Source organism: Babylonia areolata, chromosome 31, assembly GCF_041734735.1.
Source record: "Babylonia areolata isolate BAREFJ2019XMU chromosome 31, ASM4173473v1, whole genome shotgun sequence".
Classification (NCBI taxonomy): domain Eukaryota; kingdom Metazoa; phylum Mollusca; class Gastropoda; order Neogastropoda; family Buccinidae; genus Babylonia; species Babylonia areolata.
The window spans coordinates 31,389,837-31,409,499 of record NC_134906.1 but is presented as its reverse complement, the minus strand read 5'-3'; the positions used below and the strand labels follow the sequence as shown (position 1 = coordinate 31,409,499).

General features: G+C 51.8%; 1 protein-coding gene across 4 annotated transcripts in view; it reads right to left on the bottom strand.

Annotated features, from left to right (window-relative positions):
- LOC143276324 (breast cancer anti-estrogen resistance protein 3-like) overlaps positions 1-19,663 on the bottom strand; it is a 93,900-nt gene that overhangs the window by 51,876 nt on the left and 22,361 nt on the right. Inside the window, exons 1-2 of one of the 4 annotated variants that reach the window (XM_076580838.1) lie at positions 1,868-1,925; positions 1-102 (exon numbers count right to left, since the gene is read on the bottom strand). The exon at positions 1-102 is cut by the window's left edge and continues 436 nt beyond it. The exons of the other annotated variants lie outside the window; for them this stretch is intronic. The gene's annotated coding sequence lies outside the window, so the exon portion shown is untranslated. Of the gene's footprint in view, positions 103-1,867; positions 1,926-19,663 lie in introns of those variants that run through there. 4 annotated transcript variants of the gene reach the window in all.

Below are 19,663 nucleotides of genomic sequence, written 5' to 3'. Positions count from 1 at the left end.
ACATCCACTGATCTACATGACGTCACAGCCAGTTCACTGACAGCTGACAGTTCACATGACATCCACTGATCTCGGTCTGTCCGTTCTTCACACACCACAGTCCTGTCTCCACACACACAGAAGACACTGGAGTGAAACAAATCTAGCACCAGGTAAGAAACAAATCTAGCACAGAAACAAATGTAGCACCAGGTAAGGAAACAAATGTAGCACCAGGTAAGAGACAAATCCTGGTAAGAAACAAATGTAGCACCAGGTAAGAGACAAATCCAGGTAAGAAACAAATGTAGCACCAGGTAAGAGACAAATGTAGCACCAGGTAAGAAACAAATGTAGCACCAGGTAAGAGACAAATCCAGGTAAGAAACAAATGCAGCACCAGGTAAGAAACAAATGTAGCACAGAAACAAATGTAGCACCAGGTAAGGAAACAAATGTTGCACCAGGTAAGAGACAAATCCAGGTAAGAAACAAATGTAGCACCAGGTAAGAGACAAATCCAGGTAAGAAACAAATGTAGCACCAGGTAAGAGACAAATGTAGCACCAGGTAAGAAACAAATGTAGCACCAGGTAAGAGACAAATCCAGGTAAGAAACAAATGCAGCACCAGGTAAGAGACAAATGTAGCACAGAAACAAATGTAGCACCAGGTAAGGAAACAAATGTTGCACCAGGTAAGAGACAAATGTAGCACCAGGTAAGAGACAAATCCAGGTAAGAAACAAATGCAGCACCAGGTAAGAAACAAATGTAGCACCAGGTAAGGAAACAAATATAGCACCAGGTAAGAAACAAATCTAGCACCAGGTAAGAAACAAATATAACATCAGGTAAGGAAACAAATGTAGCACCAGGTAAGAGACAAATCTAGCACTAGGTAAGAAACAAATCTAGCACCAGGTAAGAAACAAATCTAGCACTAGGTAAGAAACAAATGTAACACTAAGAGACAAATCTAGCACGAAGTAAGAAACAAATTTAGCACCAGGTAAGAAACAAATCTAGCACTAGGTAAGAAACAAATGTAACACTAAGAGACAAATCTAGCACTAGGTAAGAAACAAATCTAGCACCAGGTAAGAAACAAATCTAGCACTAGGTAAGAAACAAATGTAGCACTAGGTAAGAAAGGTAAGAAACAGGGACATAGAACAGACCTGTTATACATCAGTGGAACAATGACCTGTGTTACAACTCAGTGGAACAGTCAGATGACCTGTGACACGTCAGTGAAACAGACCTGTGAGACAGAACAGACCTGTGAGACACCTCAGTGAAACAGACCTGTGAGACACCTCAGTGAAACAGACCTGTGAGATAGAACAGACCTGTGTGATACCTCAATGAAACAGACCTGTGAGACAGAACAGACCTGTGTGATACCTCAATGAAACAGACCTGTGTGATACCTCAATGAAACAGACCTGTGTGACACCTCAATGAAACAGACCTGTGAGACAGAACAGACCTGTGTGACACCTCAATGAAACAGACCTGTGAGACAGAACAGACCTGTGTGACACCTCAGTGAAACAGACCTGTGAGACAGAACAGACCTGTGTGACACCTCAATGAAACAGACCTGTGAGACAGAACAGACCTGTGTGACACCTCAGTGAAACAGACCTGTGAGATACCTCAGTGAAACAGACCTGTGAGACAGAGCAGACCTGTGTGATACCTCAATGAAACAGACCTGTGAGACACCTCAGTGAAACAGACCTGTGAGACACCTCAGTGAAACAGACCTGTGAGACAGAACAGACCTGTGAGACACCTCAATGAAACAGACCTGTGAGACAGAACAGACCTGTGAGACACCTCAATGAAACAGACCTGTGAGACAGAACAGACCTGTGTGATACCTCAGTGAAACAGAGGACGGAGAGCGAGGCCCACTGTAGAGTGTAGAGTGGCCGGCTGACTGACTGCACCACACTGACTGACACAGCGCCGCGCCTCTTACTATACCTCCCCTGCCAGCACACGTGAGGCGTGGGGCAGGGGGAAGAGGTGGGGGGGGGGGGGAGAAACAGGGAGGAGGGGAGGTGGAGGAGGGTAGAGGAGGGGGGAGGGACGAGTAAAAATAGATATAATACGGCGTTTGTCTTATCCACTGCGTCATCGGGACTCCACCCCCTCCCAACATCACCCCACTCAGCCAGTCACCTTAGGGCCTGTGGTGGGCGGGGGACCGGGGGAGGGGGAGGGGGGATGTATAGTGGGGGTGTGAAGGTGTGGGGAGGAGGGTGGTGTATAGTGGGGGTGTGAAGGTGTGGAGGGGAAGGGAGGGGTGTATAGTGCGGGTGTGAAGGTGTGGGGAGGGGTGTATAGTGGGGGTGTGAAGGTGTGGGGAGGGGGGAGGGATGTATAGTGGGGGTGTGAAGGTGTGGGGAGGGGGAAGGAGGGGTGTATAGTGTGGGTGTGAAGGTGTGGGGGTGTATAGTGTGGGTGTGAAGGTGTGGGGGGTGTATAGTGGGGGTGTGAAGGTGTGGGGGGTGTATAGTGGGGGTGTGAAGGTGGGGGGAGGGGGAAGGGAGGGGTGTATAGTGGGGGTGTGAAGGTGTGGGGGGTGTATAGTGGGGGTGTGAAGGTGGGGGGAGGGGGAAGGGAGGGGTGTATAGTGGGGGTGTGAAGGTGTGGGGAGGGGTGTATAATGGGGGGGTGAAGGTGTGAGTAGGGGGGAGGGGTGTATAGTGGGGGTGTGAAGGTGTGAGGAGGGGGAAGGGAGGGGTGTATAGTGGGGGTGTGAAGGTGGGGGGAGGTGTAAGGGAGGGGGTGTATAGTGGATGTGTGAAGGTGGGGGGAGGGGGAAGAGAGGGGTGTATAGTGGGAGTGTGAAAGTGTGGGGAGGGAGACGGGGTGGGGGGAGGGAACGTTAAAACTTTCTTATATTCAAGGATTTAACAGTACTCAGGTATGTGCCCATCACAAGCACCATCATCACCTGCACTCAACCACCTCCGCCATCCACCCCCACCTCTTCATGACAAAACAACAACAAAAACAGCAACATAAAATGGACTGCTGATATTCAATTAGACCATCAAGTGTATACAGCTGCAACATCTTATTCATAGATATTAATCACGATTTCCGTATTATGACCATCCACTTTCCTTTCAGAGAGAGAGAGAGACAGACAGACAGACAGAGACAGAGAGACACAGAGAGACACAGAGAGAGAGTGAGAGAATGAGAGAGAAAGAGACAGCCAGACAGACAGACAGACAAAGACACAGAGAGAGAGTGAGAGAATGAGAGAGAAAGAGACAGACAGACAGAGACAGAGAGAGAGAGAGTGAGAGAATGAGAGAGAAAGAGACAGACAGACAGACAGAGATAAAGACAGAGACAGAGAGAGGCAAGCTGCAGCATATCAAGCCGAGAGGCGAAGCACTGGCGATAAAGTGTAAACATCCTGTTTCCTGGCCATGTCATCAGCTGTTGCAGCTAATGGGGAGCATGGCACACACGTCACTGACATCATGGCTCACACGTCACTGACACCATGGCACACACGTCACTGACATCATGGCACACACGTCACTGACATCATGGCTCACACGTCACTGACAACATGGCACATACGTCACTGACAGCACTCACATCACTGACATCATGGCACACACGTCACTGACATCATGGCACACACGTCACTGACATCATGGCTCACACGTCACTGACATCATGGCTCACACATCACTGACATCATGGCTCACACGTCACTGACAACATGGCACATACGTCACTGACAGCACTCACATCACTGACATCATGGCACACACGTCACTGACATCATGGCACACACGTCACTGACATCATGGCACACACGTCACTGACATCATGGCTCACACGTCACCGACATCACTCACGTCACTGACATCATGGCTCACACGTCACTGACATCATGGCTCACACATCAGTGACATCATGGCTCACATGTCACTGACATCATGGCTCACACGTCACTGACATCATGGCTTACACGTCACTGACAGCATGGCTCACACGTCACTGACATCATGGCATACACATCATTGACATCATGGCTCACACGTCACTGACATTATGGCACACACGTCACTGACAGCATGGCTCACACGTCACTGACATAATGGCGCACACATTGACATCACGGCTCACACGTCACTGACCTCATGGCATACACGTCACTGACATCACGGTTCACACGTCACTGACATCGTGGCAAACACGTCACTGACAGCATGGCTCACACGTCACTGACATCATGGCTCACACGTCACTGACATCACGGTTCACACATCACTGACATCGTGGCAAACAAGTAACTGACATCATGGCACACACGTCACTGACATCATGGCATACACGTCACTGACATCACGGTTCACACGTCACTGACAGCATGGCTCACACGTCACTGACAGCACGGTTCACACTTCACTGACAGCATGGCTCACACGTCACTGACAGCATGGTTCACACGTCACTGACATCATGGCTCACACGTCACTGACATCATGGCTCACACGTCACTGACAGCATGGCAAACACGTAACTGACAGCACTCACGTCACTGACAGCATGACTCACACGTCACTGACAGCATGACTCACACGTCACTGACAGCATGGCTCACATGTCACTGACAGCATGGCAAACACGTAACTGACAGCACTCACGTCACTGACAGCATGACTCACACGTCACTGACAGCATGACTCACACGTCACTGACAGCATGGCTCACATGTCACTGACAGCATGGCACACACGTCACTGACAGCACGGTTCACATGTCACTGACATCATGGCACACACATCACTGACAGCATGGCTCACACGTCACTGACAAATTGCGTGAGTCTGGCCATTCTTGGTCACGCTCCACACTTCCCTTACCTTCCCTTCAACCCACACCCTTCCCCACTCCCCTTCCCCACTCCACACTTCCCTTACCTTCCCTTCAACCCACACCCTTCCCCACTCCCCTTCCCCACTCCCCTTCCCCACTCCACACTTCCCTTCCCCACTCCACACTTCCCTTCCTCACTCCACACTTCCCTTCCCCACTCCACACTTCCCTTCCCTACTCCCCTTCCCCACTCCCCTTCCCCATTTCCCTTCCCCACTCCACACTTCCCTTCCCCACTCCACACTTCCCTTCCCCACTCCCCTTCCCCACTTCCTTTCCCCACTCCCCTTCCCCACTCCACACTTCCCTTCCTCACTCCACACTTCCCTTCCTCCCTTCCTCACTCCACACTCCCCTTCCTCACTCCACACTTTCCTTCCCCACTCCCCTTCCCCACTCCACACTTCCCTTCCCCACTCCACACTCCCCTTCCCCACTCCACACTTCCCTTCCCCACTCCACACTCCCCTTCCCCACCTTCCCCACTCCACACTCCCCTTCCCCACTCCCCTTCCCCACTCCACACTTTCCTTCCCCACTCCCCTTCCCCACTCCACACTTCCCTTCCCCACTCCCCTTCCCCACTCCACACTCCCCTTCCCCACTTCCCATCCCCACTCCCCTTCCCCACTTCCCTTCCCCACTTCCCTTCCCCACTCCACACTTCCCTTCCCCACTCCACACTTCCCTTCCCCATTTCCCTTCCCCACTCCACACTTCCCATCCCCACTCCCCTTCCCCACTTCCCTTCCCCACTCCACACTTCCCTTCCCCACTCCACACTTCCCTTCCCCATTTCCCTTCCCCACTCCACACTTCCCATCCCCACTTCCCTTCGCCACTTCCCTTCCCCACTCCACACTTCCCTTCCCCACTCCACACTTCCCTTCCCCACTTCCCTTCCCCACTCCACACTTCCCTTCCCCACTCCACACTTCCCTTCCCCACTTCCCTTCCCCACTCCCCTTCCCCACTCCACACTTCCCTTCCTCACTCCCCTTCCCCACTCCACACTTCCCTTCCCCACTTCCCTTCCCCACTCCACACTTCCCTTCCCCATTTCCCTTCCCCACTCCACACTTCCCTTCCCCACTCCACACTTCCCTTCCCCACTTCCCTTCCCCACTCCACACTTCCCTTCCCCACTTCCCTTCCCCACTCCACACTTCCCTTCCCCACTCCACACTTCCCTTCCTCACTGCCCTTCCCCACTCCACACTCCCCTTCCCCATTTCCCTTCCCCACTCCACACTTCCCTTCCCCACTCCACACTTCCCTTCCCCACTCCCCACTCCCCTTCCACACTCCCCTTCCACACTTTCCTTCCACACTCCTTTCCGTTTTTCTTCTTTTCTTTTTTTCTAGAGTGGTTTTTATTCTTCCACCCCCTCTCTCTCTCCTCTTCCTCTCTTCCATCACCTCTCTGTGTGTCCTTTATACACACACCTGCACACGCACACATATTCACACACAGCAACACGCACACATATACACACACCTGCACACGCACACACATATACACACACAGCAACACGCACACATACTCACACACAGCAACACGCACACATATTCACACACAGCAACACGCACACATATACACACACCTGCACACGCACACATACTCACACACAGCAACACGCACACATATTCACACACAGCAACACGCACACATATACACACACCTGCACACGCACACATATTCACACACAGCAACACGCACACATATTCACACACAGCAACACGCACACATATACACACACCTACACACGCACACACATTCACACACAGCAACACGCACACATATTCACACACAGCAACACGCACACATATACACACACCTACACACGCACACATGTTCACACACAGCAACACGCACACATATACACACACAGCAACACGCACACATCCACACACAGCAACACGCACACATGTACACACACCTACACACGCACACATGTACACACACCTACACACGCACACATATACACACACAGCAACACGCACACATATACACACACCTACACACGCACACATATTCACACACAGCAACACGCACACATAATTATTCACACATAGCAACACGCACACATATACACACACAGCAACACGCACACATATACACACACAGAAACACGCACACATATTCACACACAGCAACACACACCTACACACGCACACATATTCACACACAGCAACACGCACACATATACACACACAGCAACACGCACACATAATTATTCACACACCTACACACGCACACATATACACACACAGTAACACGCACACATATTCACACACAGCAACACGCACACATATACACACACCTACACACGCACACATATACACACACCTACACACGCACACATATTCACACACAGCAACACGCACACATATACACACACCTACACATGCACACATATTCACACACAGCAACACGCACACATATACACACACAGAAACACGCACACAGATTCACACACAGAAACACGCACACATATTCACACACAGCAACACGCTCACATATTCACACACAGCAACACGCACACATATACACACACCTACACACGCACACATATTCACATACCTACACACGCACACATATTCACACACCTACACACGCACACATATTCACACACCTACACACGCACACATATACACACACCTACACACGCACACAAATTCACACACAGCAACACGCACACATATTCACACACAGCAACACGCACACATATACACACACCTACACACGCACACATATTCACACACCTACACACGCACACATATTCACACACAGCAACACGCACACATATACACACACCTACACACGCACACAAATTCACACACAGCAACACGCACACATATTCACACACAGCAACACGCACACATATACACACACCTACACACGCACACATATTCACACACAGCAACACGCACACATATTCACACACAGCAACACGCACACATATACACACACCTACACACGCATACATATTCACACACAGCAACACGCACACATATACACACCTACACACGCACACAGATTCACACACAGCAACACGCACACATATACACACACCTACACACGCACACAGATTCACACACAGCAACACGCACACATATACACACACAGCAACACGCACACACGCTTCCCACCTGGATCTCATTCAGTGCTCCCACTCCAACTCCCCTCTCCACTGCCCCTCCCCCCACTGTTTCTTCAAAGGCACCCCGACAGGTAATGGAGGAAGAACGCTTTGAAATCCGCTCTTCTCGTGTAATGAGCTGTCGGTGTGTCAGTTACCATCCCCCTCATACACAGCCATTCGTCAGCCCCCCTTCCCTCCTTCCCCCCCCCCCTCCCCGACCCCCATCTCTCCTACTGTCATGGTTGAAAACGGATTGATCTGTTAACTATTGTTGACGTTAACTACTGTATGAATTGATGAATTTCAAGAGTCTCTCCCCTACTTCAAGTCTAACTTTGCTTTTTTTTTCTTTCATGAATACACAATCAACATTATGCATGGAACATCAGATCATTACCAAAGGTTCTTTTCTTCCATGAATACACAATCAACATTATGCATGAAACATCAGATCATTACCAAAGGTTCTTTTCTTCCATGAATACACAATCAACATTATGCATGAAACATCAGATCATTACCAAAGGTAAAGTGGCACTACGACAGACTGAAGAGACAGCCATCACTGCTGGCTGTACAGAAACACTGTGACAGACTGAAGAGACCACTGCTGGCTGTACAGAAACACTGTGACAGACTGAAGAGACCACTGCTGGCTGTACAGAAACACCGTGACAGACTGAAGAGATCACTGCTGGCTGTACAGAAACACCATGACAGACTGAAGAGACCACTGCTGGCTGTACAGAAACACCGTGACAGACTGAAGAGACAGCCATCACTGCTGGCTGTACAGAAACACTGTGACAGACTGAAGAGACAGCCTTCACTGTTGGCTGTACAGAAACACTGTGACAGACTGAAGAGACCACTGCTGGCTGTACAGAAACACCGTGACAGACTGAAGAGATCACTGCTGGCTGTACAGAAACACCGTGACAGACTGAAGAGACCACTGCTGGCTGTACAGAAACACCGTGACAGACTGAAGAGACAGCCATCACTGCTGGCTGTACAGAAACACCATGACAGACTGAAGAGACCACTGCTGGCTGTGCAGAAACACTGTGACAGACTGAAGAGACAGCCATCACTGCTGGCTGTACAGAAACACCGTGACAGACTGAAGAGACAGCCATCACTGCTGGCTGTACAGAAACACCATGACAGACTGAAGAGACCACTGCTGGCTGTGCAGAAACACTGTGACAGACTGAAGAGATCACTGCTGGCTGTGCAGAAACACCATGACAGACTGAAGAGACCACTGCTGGCTGTGCAGAAACACTGTGACAGACTGAAGAGACCACTGCTGGCTGTGCAGAAACACTGTGACAGACTGAAGAGATCACTGCTGGCTGTACAGAAACACCGTGACAGACTGAAGAGACCACTGCTGGCTGTACAGAAACACCATGACAGACTGAAGAGACAGCCATCACTGCTGGCTGTACAGAAACACCATGACAGACTGAAGAGACCACTGCTGGCTGTGCAGAAACACTGTGACAGACTGAAGAGATCACTGCTGGCTGTACAGAAACACTGTGACAGACTGAAGAGACAGCCATCACTGCTGGCTGTACAGAAACACCATGACAGACTGAAGAGACCACTGCTGGCTGTGCAGAAACACTGTGACAGACTGAAGAGATCACTGCTGGCTGTACAGAAACACTGTGACAGACTGAAGAGACAGCCATCACTGCTGGCTGTACAGAAACACTGTGACAGACTGAAGAGATCACTGCTGGCTGTACAGAAACACCGTGACAGACTGAAGAGACCACTGCTGGCTGTACAGAAACACCATGACAGACTGAAGAGACCACTGCTGGCTGTGCAGAAACACTGTGACAGACTGAAGAGATCACTGCTGGCTGTACAGAAACACCATGACAGACTGAAGAGACAGCCATCACTGCTGGCTGTACAGAAACACCATGACAGACTGAAGAGACCACTGCTGGCTGTGCAGAAACACTGTGACAGACTGAAGAGACCACTGCTGGCTGTACAGAAACACCATGACAGACTGAAGAGACAGCCTTCACTGCTGGCTGTACAGAAACACTGTGACAGACTGAAGAGACCACTGCTGGCTGTACAGAAACACTGTGACAGACTGAAGAGATCACTGCTGGCTGTACAGAAACACTGTGACAGACTGAAGAGACAGCCATCACTGCTGGCTGTACAGAAATACTGTGACAGACTGAAGAGACCACTGCTGGCTGTACAGAAACACCGTGACAGACTGAAGAGACAGCCATCACTGCTGGCTGTACAGAAACACCGTGACAGACTGAAGAGACCACTGCTGGCTGTACAGAAACACCGTGACAGACTGAAGAGACAGCCATCACTGCTGGCTGTACAGAAACACCGTGACAGACTGAAGAGACAGCCATCACTGCTGGCTGTACAGAAACACTGTGACAGACTGAAGAGACAGCCATCACTGCTGGCTGTACAGAAACACTGTGACAGACTGAAGAGACAGCCTTCACTGCTGGCTGTACAGAAACACTGTGACAGACTGAAGAGACCACTGCTGGCTGTACAGAAACACCGTGACAGACTGAAGAGACAGCCATCACTGCTGGCTGTACAGAAACACCGTGACAGACTGAAGAGACAGCCATCACTGCTGGCTGTACAGAAACACTGTGACAGACTGAAGAGACAGCCATCACTGCTGGCTGTACAGAAACACTGTGACAGACTGAAGAGACAGCCTTCACTGCTGGCTGTACAGAAACACTGTGACAGACTGAAGAGACAGCCTTCACTGCTGGCTGTACAGAAACACCGTGACAGACTGAAGAGACAGCCTTCACTGCTGGCTGTACAGAAACACCGTGACAGACTGCTGGCAGCACAACACAGAAACAGGGCACAAAACACAAAGGACAGCAAAGAACAACCAGAAAGAACACCAGGACACAGAAGTGCAGTAACGCCTTGTTCTGTCCATGGTGTAACGTGCAACGTTGTCAGCTCATCGTTGTTTTTTTGTTTTTGTTTGTTTCTTTCTGTCTTCCTCTTCTGACTCCCTCAACAGTCAGTGACAGGAAATGCACACTGTACACAATGAAAACAAGCTGTACACACACACACACACACACACACACACACACACACACACACACACACCATTTAATGAATGTTGACATCAGACTGACAGAGAAAGAAAAGAGAATCACAGAAACAGGAGGCTAGAGTGTGAGACAGAGACAGACAGAGAGACACAGACAGACAGACAGAGACAGAGGCTAGAGTGTGAGACAGACAGACAGACAGAGAGACACAGACAGACAGACAGAGACAGACAGAGACACAGAGACAGACAGAGAGACAGACAGACAGACAGAGACAGAGACAGAAAGAGACAGACAGAGAGACGGAGACGGAGACAGAGACAGAGAGAGACACACACACACACAGAGAGAAACAGAGAGAGACAGAGAGAGACAGACAGAGAGACAGACAGACAGACAGACAGAGACAGAGACAGAAAGAGACAGACAGAGAGACGGAGACAGAGACAGAGAGACACACACACACACACAGAGAAACAGACAGAGACAGAGAGAGAGAGACAGAGACAGAGACAGAGACAGACAGACAGAGAGACGAGGGGGGGGGGGGGAGTTGGAGGGGTGGAGTGAACCACATGACAAGTATAAACCAAGTAATTAAAGCATCCCACTTCAAACAATGCTCAGCCAGACACAGACACTCGTGTCGGGGAAACGGCCTCTTGGTTTCAATCACAGATAAGGAGAAAGGAGGGTTGTGTTTGTGTGTGCGGGGGAGGGGGGGGGGGGTAAAAAGAGTGTGGAGGTGGAGGGGTGCCCATCAAAGTCAAGGGGAAGCCAAGCAGTCCAACGGGCCCTTTCTTCATCCAGAAGGAAACACTACAGTCTGGAATGTAATGGGGAATGGATTAGTTTCACACTCACACACACACACACACAGCGAGAGAGGGGATGCAATGGGACGAAGGGGCACAACACACAGCTCAGTGCTACAGACACAGGGGAGGGGGGAGGGGGACACACTACACACAGCTCAGTGCTACAGACACAGGGGGGAGAGGGGGACACACTACACAAAGCTCAGTGCTACAGACAAAGGGGGAGAGGGGGACACACTACACACAGCTCAGTGCTACAGACACAGAGGGGGGGGGGACACACTACACACAGCTCAGTGCTACAGACACAGGGGGGGGGGGGGGGACACACTACACACAGCTCAGTGCTACAGACAAAGGGGGGGGGGGGGAGGGAGACACACTACACACAGCTCAGTGCTACAGACACAGGGGGGAGAGGGGGACACACTACACACAGCTCAGTGCTACAGACACAGGGGGGAGAGGGGGACACACTACACACAGCTCAGTGCTACAGACACAGGGGGGAGAGGGGGACACACTACACACAGCTCAGTGCTACAGACACAGGGGGGGAGAGGGGAGGGGGACACACTACACACAGCTCAGTGCTACAGACACAGAGGAGGGGGGGGGGACACACTACACACAGCTCAGTGCTACAGACACAGGGGGGGAGAGGGGAGGGGGACACACTACACACAGCTCAGTGCTACAGACACAGAGGGGGGGGAGGGGGACACACTACACACAGCTCAGTGCTACAGACACAGGGGGGAGAGGGGGACACACTACACACAGCTCAGTGCTACAGACACAGAGGGGTGGAGGGGGACACACTACACACAGCTCAGTGCTACAGACACAGAGGAGGGGACACACTACACACAGCTCAGTGCTACAGACACAGGGGGGGGGGGGGGAGGGGGACACACTACACACAGCTCAGTGCTACAGACACATAGGGGGGGAGGGGGACACACTACACACAGCTCAGTGCTACAGACACAGGGGGGGAGGGGGACACACTACACACAGCTCAGTGCTACAGACACAGGGGGGGAGGGGGACACACTACACACAGCTCAGTGCTACAGACACAGAGGGGGGGAGGGGGAAACACTACACACAGCTCAGTGCTACAGTCACAGGGGAGGAGGACACACTACACACAGCTCAGTGCTACAGTCACAGGGGAGGGGGACACACTACACACAGGTCAGTGCCACAGACACAGGGGGGGAGAGGGGAGGGGGACACACTACACACAGCTCAGTGCTACAGACACAGGGGGGGAGGGGGACACACTACACACAGCTCAGTGCTACAGACACAGGGGGGGAGGGGGACACACTACACACAGCTCAGTGCTACAGACACAGGGGGGCGGGACACACTACACACAGCTCAGTGCTAGACACAGGGGGGGAGGGGGACACACTACACACAGCTCAGTCCTACAGACACAGGGGGGGGGGGGAGGGGGACACACTACACACAGCTCAGTGCTACAGACACAGAGGGGGGAGGGGGACACACTACACACAGCTCAGTGCTACAGACACAGGGGGGGGAGGGGAGGGGGACACACTACACACAGCTCAGTGCTACAGACACAGAGGGGAGGGGGACACACTACACACAGCTCAGTGCTACAGACACAGAGGGGGGGGGGACACACTACACACAGCTCAGTGCTACAGACACAGAGGGGAGGGGGACACACTACACACAGCTCAGTCCTACAGACACAGAGGGGGGGGGGGACACACTACACACAGCTCAGTGCTACAGACACAGGGGAGGGGGACACACTACACACAGCTCAGTGCTACAGACACAGAGGGGCGGGGGGACACACTACACACAGCTCAGTGCTACAGACACAGGGGGGGAGGGGGACACACTACACACAGCTCAGTGCTACAGACACAGGGGGGGAGGGGGACACACTACACACAGCTCAGTGCTACAGACACAGGGGGGGAGGGGGACACACTACACACAGCTCAGTGCTACAGACACAGAGGGGCGGGGGGACACACTACACACAGCTCAGTGCTACAGACACAGAGGGGGGGAGGGGGACACACTACACACAGCTCAGTGCTACAGACACAGGGGGGGAGGGGGACACACTACACACAGCTCAGTGCTACAGACACAGAGGGGAGGGGGACACACAACACACAGCTCAGTGCTACAGACACAGGGGGGGAGGGGGACACACTACACACAGCTCAGTGCTACAGGCACAGAGGGGCGGGGGGACACACTACACACAGCTCAGTGCTACAGACACAGGGGAGGGGGACACACTACACACAGCTCAGTGCTACAGACACAGAGGGGGAGAGGGGAAGGGGACACACTACACACAGCTCAGTGCTACAGACACAGGGGGGGAGGGGGACACACTACACACAGCTCAATGCTACAGACACAGAGGGGGGGAGGGGGACACACTACACACAGCTCAGTGCTACAGACACACTACACACAGCTCAGTGCTACAGACACAGGGGGGGGGGGACACACTACACACAGCTCAGTGCTACAGACACACTACACACAGCTCAGTGCTACAGACACAAAGGGGGAGAGGGGAGGGGGACACACTACACACAGCTCAGTGCTACAGACACAGGGGGGGAGAGGGGAGGGGGACACACTACACACAGCTCAGTGCTACAGACACAGAGGGGGGGGAGGGGGACACACTACACACAGCTCAGTGCTACAGACACAGGGGGGAGAGGGGGACACACTACACACAGCTCAGTGCTACAGACACAGAGGGGTGGAGGGGGACACACTACACACAGCTCAGTGCTACAGACACAGAGGAGGGGACACACTACACACAGCTCAGTGCTACAGACACAGGGGGGGGGGGGAGGGGGACACACTACACACAGCTCAGTGCTACAGACACATAGGGGGGGGAGGGGGACACACTACACACAGCTCAGTGCTACAGACACAGGGGGGGAGGGGGACACACTACACACAGCTCAGTGCTACAGACACAGGGGGGGGGGACACACTACACACAGCTCAGTGCTACAGACACAGGGGGGGGAGGGGGACACACTACACACAGCTCAGTGCTACAGACACAGAGGGGGGGAGGGGGAAACACTACACACAGCTCAGTGCTACAGTCACAGGGGAGGAGGACACACTACACACAGCTCAGTGCTACAGTCACAGGGGAGGGGGACACACTACACACAGGTCAGTGCCACAGACACAGGGGGGGAGAGGGGAGGGGGACACACTACACACAGCTCAGTGCTACAGACACAGGGGGGGAGGGGGACACACTACACACAGCTCAGTGCTACAGACACAGGGGGGGAGGGGGACACACTACACACAGCTCAGTGCTACAGACACAGGGGGGCGGGACACACTACACACAGCTCAGTGCTACAGACACAGAGGGGGGAGGGGGACACACTACACACAGCTCAGTGCTACAGACACAGGGGGGGGAGGGGAGGGGGACACACTACACACAGCTCAGTGCTACAGACACAGGGGGGGGGAGGGGAGGGGGACACACTACACACAGCTCAGTGCTACAGACACAGAGGGGAGGGGGACACACTACACACAGCTCAGTGCTACAGACACAGAGAGGGGGGGGGACACACTACACACAGCTCAGTGCTACAGACACAAAGGGGAGGGGGACACACTACACACAGCTCAGTCCTACAGACACAGAGGGGGGGGGACACACTACACACAGCTCAGTGCTACAGACACAGGGGAGGGGGACACACTACACACAGCTCAGTGCTACAGACACAGAGGGGGGGGGGACACACTACACACAGCTCAGTGCTACAGACACAGAGGGGCGGGGGGACACACTACACACAGCTCAGTGCTACAGACACAGGGGGGGAGGGGGACACACTACACACAGCTCAGTGCTACAGACACAGAGGGGCGGGGGGACACACTACACACAGCTCAGTGCTACAGACACAGAGGGGGGGAGGGGGACACACTACACACAGCTCAGTGCTACAGACACAGGGGGGGAGGGGGACACACTACACACAGCTCAGTGCTACAGACACAGAGGGGAGGGGGACACACAACACACAGCTCAGTGCTACAGACACACGGGGGGAGGGGGACACACTACATACAGCTCAGTGCTACAGGCACAGAGGGGCGGGGGGACACACTACACACACTTTGACACTGATCCACTGCATCACTGACACACTGATCCTTCGTTCCTGGTCATGGGGTCATGGGGTCGTGACCTCCCGTCTGATGGACAATCCTGGGCTCTGGAAGGATCTCAGTCTGACTGCAGGCAGCTGGAGAATGTGAGGACTGGATCTCAGTCTGACTGCAGGCAGCTGGAGGATGTGAGGACTGGCCGTTTGGGGTCCTGTGGGGAGGGAGGGGGGAGAGAGATGCAGGGAGAATAAGAGGGGAAAGAGGAAAGGAGAGGGGAAAGAGGAAGGGAGACTGGCAGGAGCAAAACGCTCTTTTCTAATTAAAACAAAACATCAGTCACCCATGTCCATGTTTCTGACCAGATGTCAGCATCAGTATAACGTCTGCCGAGACACAGGCTTTGACACGACACAACCGACAGATCTAGGGGAAACTGGTGAATAGTTGTTCTGCGTGATGCCCAACTGAATCTTCACAAAGTCAAGGGAGGAGGAGGAGGAGAACAAATCTTTGGGGTGTTGCTCGAATTTCCTGGCCAACACTGAAAGTGTATGTATAAATCTCTCGGGCCGCCGGAATATCATTGTAATATCAATGGGAAAGGAAACGTAGAGTACAGCCTTGTCTTGCAGTCCCAAAGCTAAAATGGACCTCTATAGTCCACAGCAGCATCGTCATCATTAATATCATCATCCTTCATCATCAGTATATAAATAACTCTCCCAATTTCCGTGGCCTTTCATGCCCTCCACTTCCATGCTTGGGGTGAGTCCTGTCAAGGTCTTCGGAGTCGACAGATTCATGGGGGACTGTTGATGGAAGGACGTGGTGGCGGTCTCCACTCCGGGGGGGATGCTCACCCAGTTGGGTTCCGTAGGGGGTTAGTAGGTCCTCAGTAAGCCAAATTAAAACAGGCACTACTGAACACCACTGAGGTGACTCAGCAGCAGTGCAGGGTCTCCTCTGGTGTGCAGCCTCCTCGCGACCTAACATCGATAGTTCCCCATAGACTGCTGACACTGGGACTGCGACAGATGAACCCGGTGTGGCTGTGTAAGGGGGACTGAAGAAGAAGAAGGGAGAGGAAGAGGAGGAGGAGGGGGAGGAAGAGAGGAAGAAGAAGAAGAAGAATGAGGAGAAGAAGAAGAAGAATGAGGAGGAGGAGGAGAGGAAGAAGAGGAGGAAGAAGAAGAAGAAGAAGAAGAAGAAGAAGAAGAAGAAGAAGAAGAAGAAGAAGAAGAAGAAGAACATAGCGTCTGATGTGAACACAAGTCTGGCCCAGTTTCTTCGTCCTCACCGACAGCGCCCCGTCAGACAGATTCCATCAGACAGACAGATTCCATCAGACAGTGCCCCGTCAGACAGATTCCATCAGACAGACAGATTCCATCAGACAGACAGATTCCATCAGACAGCGCCCCGTCAGACAGATTCCATCAGACAGTGCCGGGTAGGGAGGGATGACGGGGTGGTGGGTGGTGCTGAACACTGAACCAGTTGAAGCAGATTCCATCAGACAGTGCCCCGTCAGACAGATTCCATCAGACAGTGCCCCGTCAGACAGATTCCATCAGACAGACAGATTCCATCAGACAGTGCCCCGTCAGACAGATTCCATCAGACAGATTCCATCAGACAGTGCCGGGTAAGGAGGGAGGGCGGGGTGGTGGGTGGTGCTGAACACTGAACCAGTTGAAGCGTTATCAGATTCTGCTGTCGTGCAGTCACTGAGCTGAATGGGAATGTTAGTGAGCTCGATGTGTGCAGTGCGTCACTGGGAACACAGCTGGGAAATGTAGCCTGATACTGTGATTGTGGAACAGTCCTGTCACTGTTCACAAAGCTCTATACTGTGATAGTGGAACAGTGCTGTCACTGTACACAAAGCTCTATACTGTGATAGTGGAACAGTCCTGTCACTATATACAAAGCTCTATACTGTGATAGTGGAACAGTGCTGTCAGTATACACAAAGCTCTATACTGTGATAGTGGAACAGTGCTGTCAGTATACACAAAGCTCTATACTGTGATAGTGGAACAGTCCTGTCACTATATACAAAGCTCTATACTGTGATAGTAGAACAGTCCTGTCACTATATACAAAGCTCTATACTGTGATAGTGGAACAGTGCTGTCATTGTACACAAAGCTCTATACTGTGATAGTGGAACAGTCCTGTCACTGTACACAAAGCTCTATACTGTGATAGTGGAACAGTCCTGTCACTGTACACAAAGCTCTATACTGTGATAGTGGAACAGTCCTGTCACTGTACACAAAGCTCTATACTGTGATAGTGGAACAGTGCTGTCAGTATACACAAAGCTCTATACTGTGATAGTGGAACAGTCCTGTCACTATATACAAAGCTCTATACTGTGATAGTGGAACAGTCCTGTCACTATATACAAAGCTCTATACTGTGATAGTGGAACAGTCCTGTCACTGTACACAAGGCTCTATACTGTGATAGTGGAACAGTCCTGTCACTGTACACAAAGCTCTATACTGTGATAGTGGAACAGTGCTGTCACTGTACACAAAGCTCTATACTGTGATAGTGGAACAGTCCTGTCAGTGTACACTAAGCTCTATACTGTGATAGTGGAACAGTGCTGTCAGTGTACACAAAGCTCTATACTGTGATAGTGGAACAGTCCTGTCACTGTACACAAAGCTCTATACTGTGATAGTGGAACAGTGCTGTCAGTGTACACAAAGCTCTACACTGTGATAGTGGAACAGTCCTGTCACTGTACACAAGGCTCTATACTGTGATAGTGGAACAGTCCTGTCATTGTACACAAAGCTCTATACTGTGATAGTGGAACAGTGCTGTCACTGTACACAAAGCTCTATACTGTGATAGTGGAACAGTCCTGTCACTGTACACAAAGCTCTATACTGTGATAGTGGAACAGTGCTGTCACTGTACACAAAGCTCTATACTGTGATAGTGGAACAGTGCTGTCACTGTACACTAAGCTGCCCACTTGCAGACAGTCAGTGACGTCACAGCCCGTCAGTCAGCCATTCACATCCCCCACCGTTCTCTTCAAGTGTTTTGCACACAACGTCCCGGCCATGTCAAATCAGTCCTACCTTCCGGCCATGTGTCAAACTGTCCACACAGAATGAAGAAACGGCCATGTCTCAAACTGTCTCCAAACAGAATGAAGAAACGGCCATGTGTCAAACTGTCCACACAATGAAGAAACGGCCTTATGTCAAACTGTCTCCACACAGAATGAAGAAACGGCCATGTGTCAAACTGTCTCCACACAGAATGAAGAAACGGCAATGTGTCAAACTGTCCACACAATGAAGAAACGGCCTTATGTCAAACTGTCTCCACACAGAATGAAGAATCGGCCGTGTCTCAAACTGTCTCCACACAGAATGAAGAAACGGCCTTATGTCAAACTGTCTCCACACAGAATGAAGAAACGGCCATGTGTCAAAAAGAAACACAAAGAACACGACACGAAGTCAGCAGTTGGAAAATGA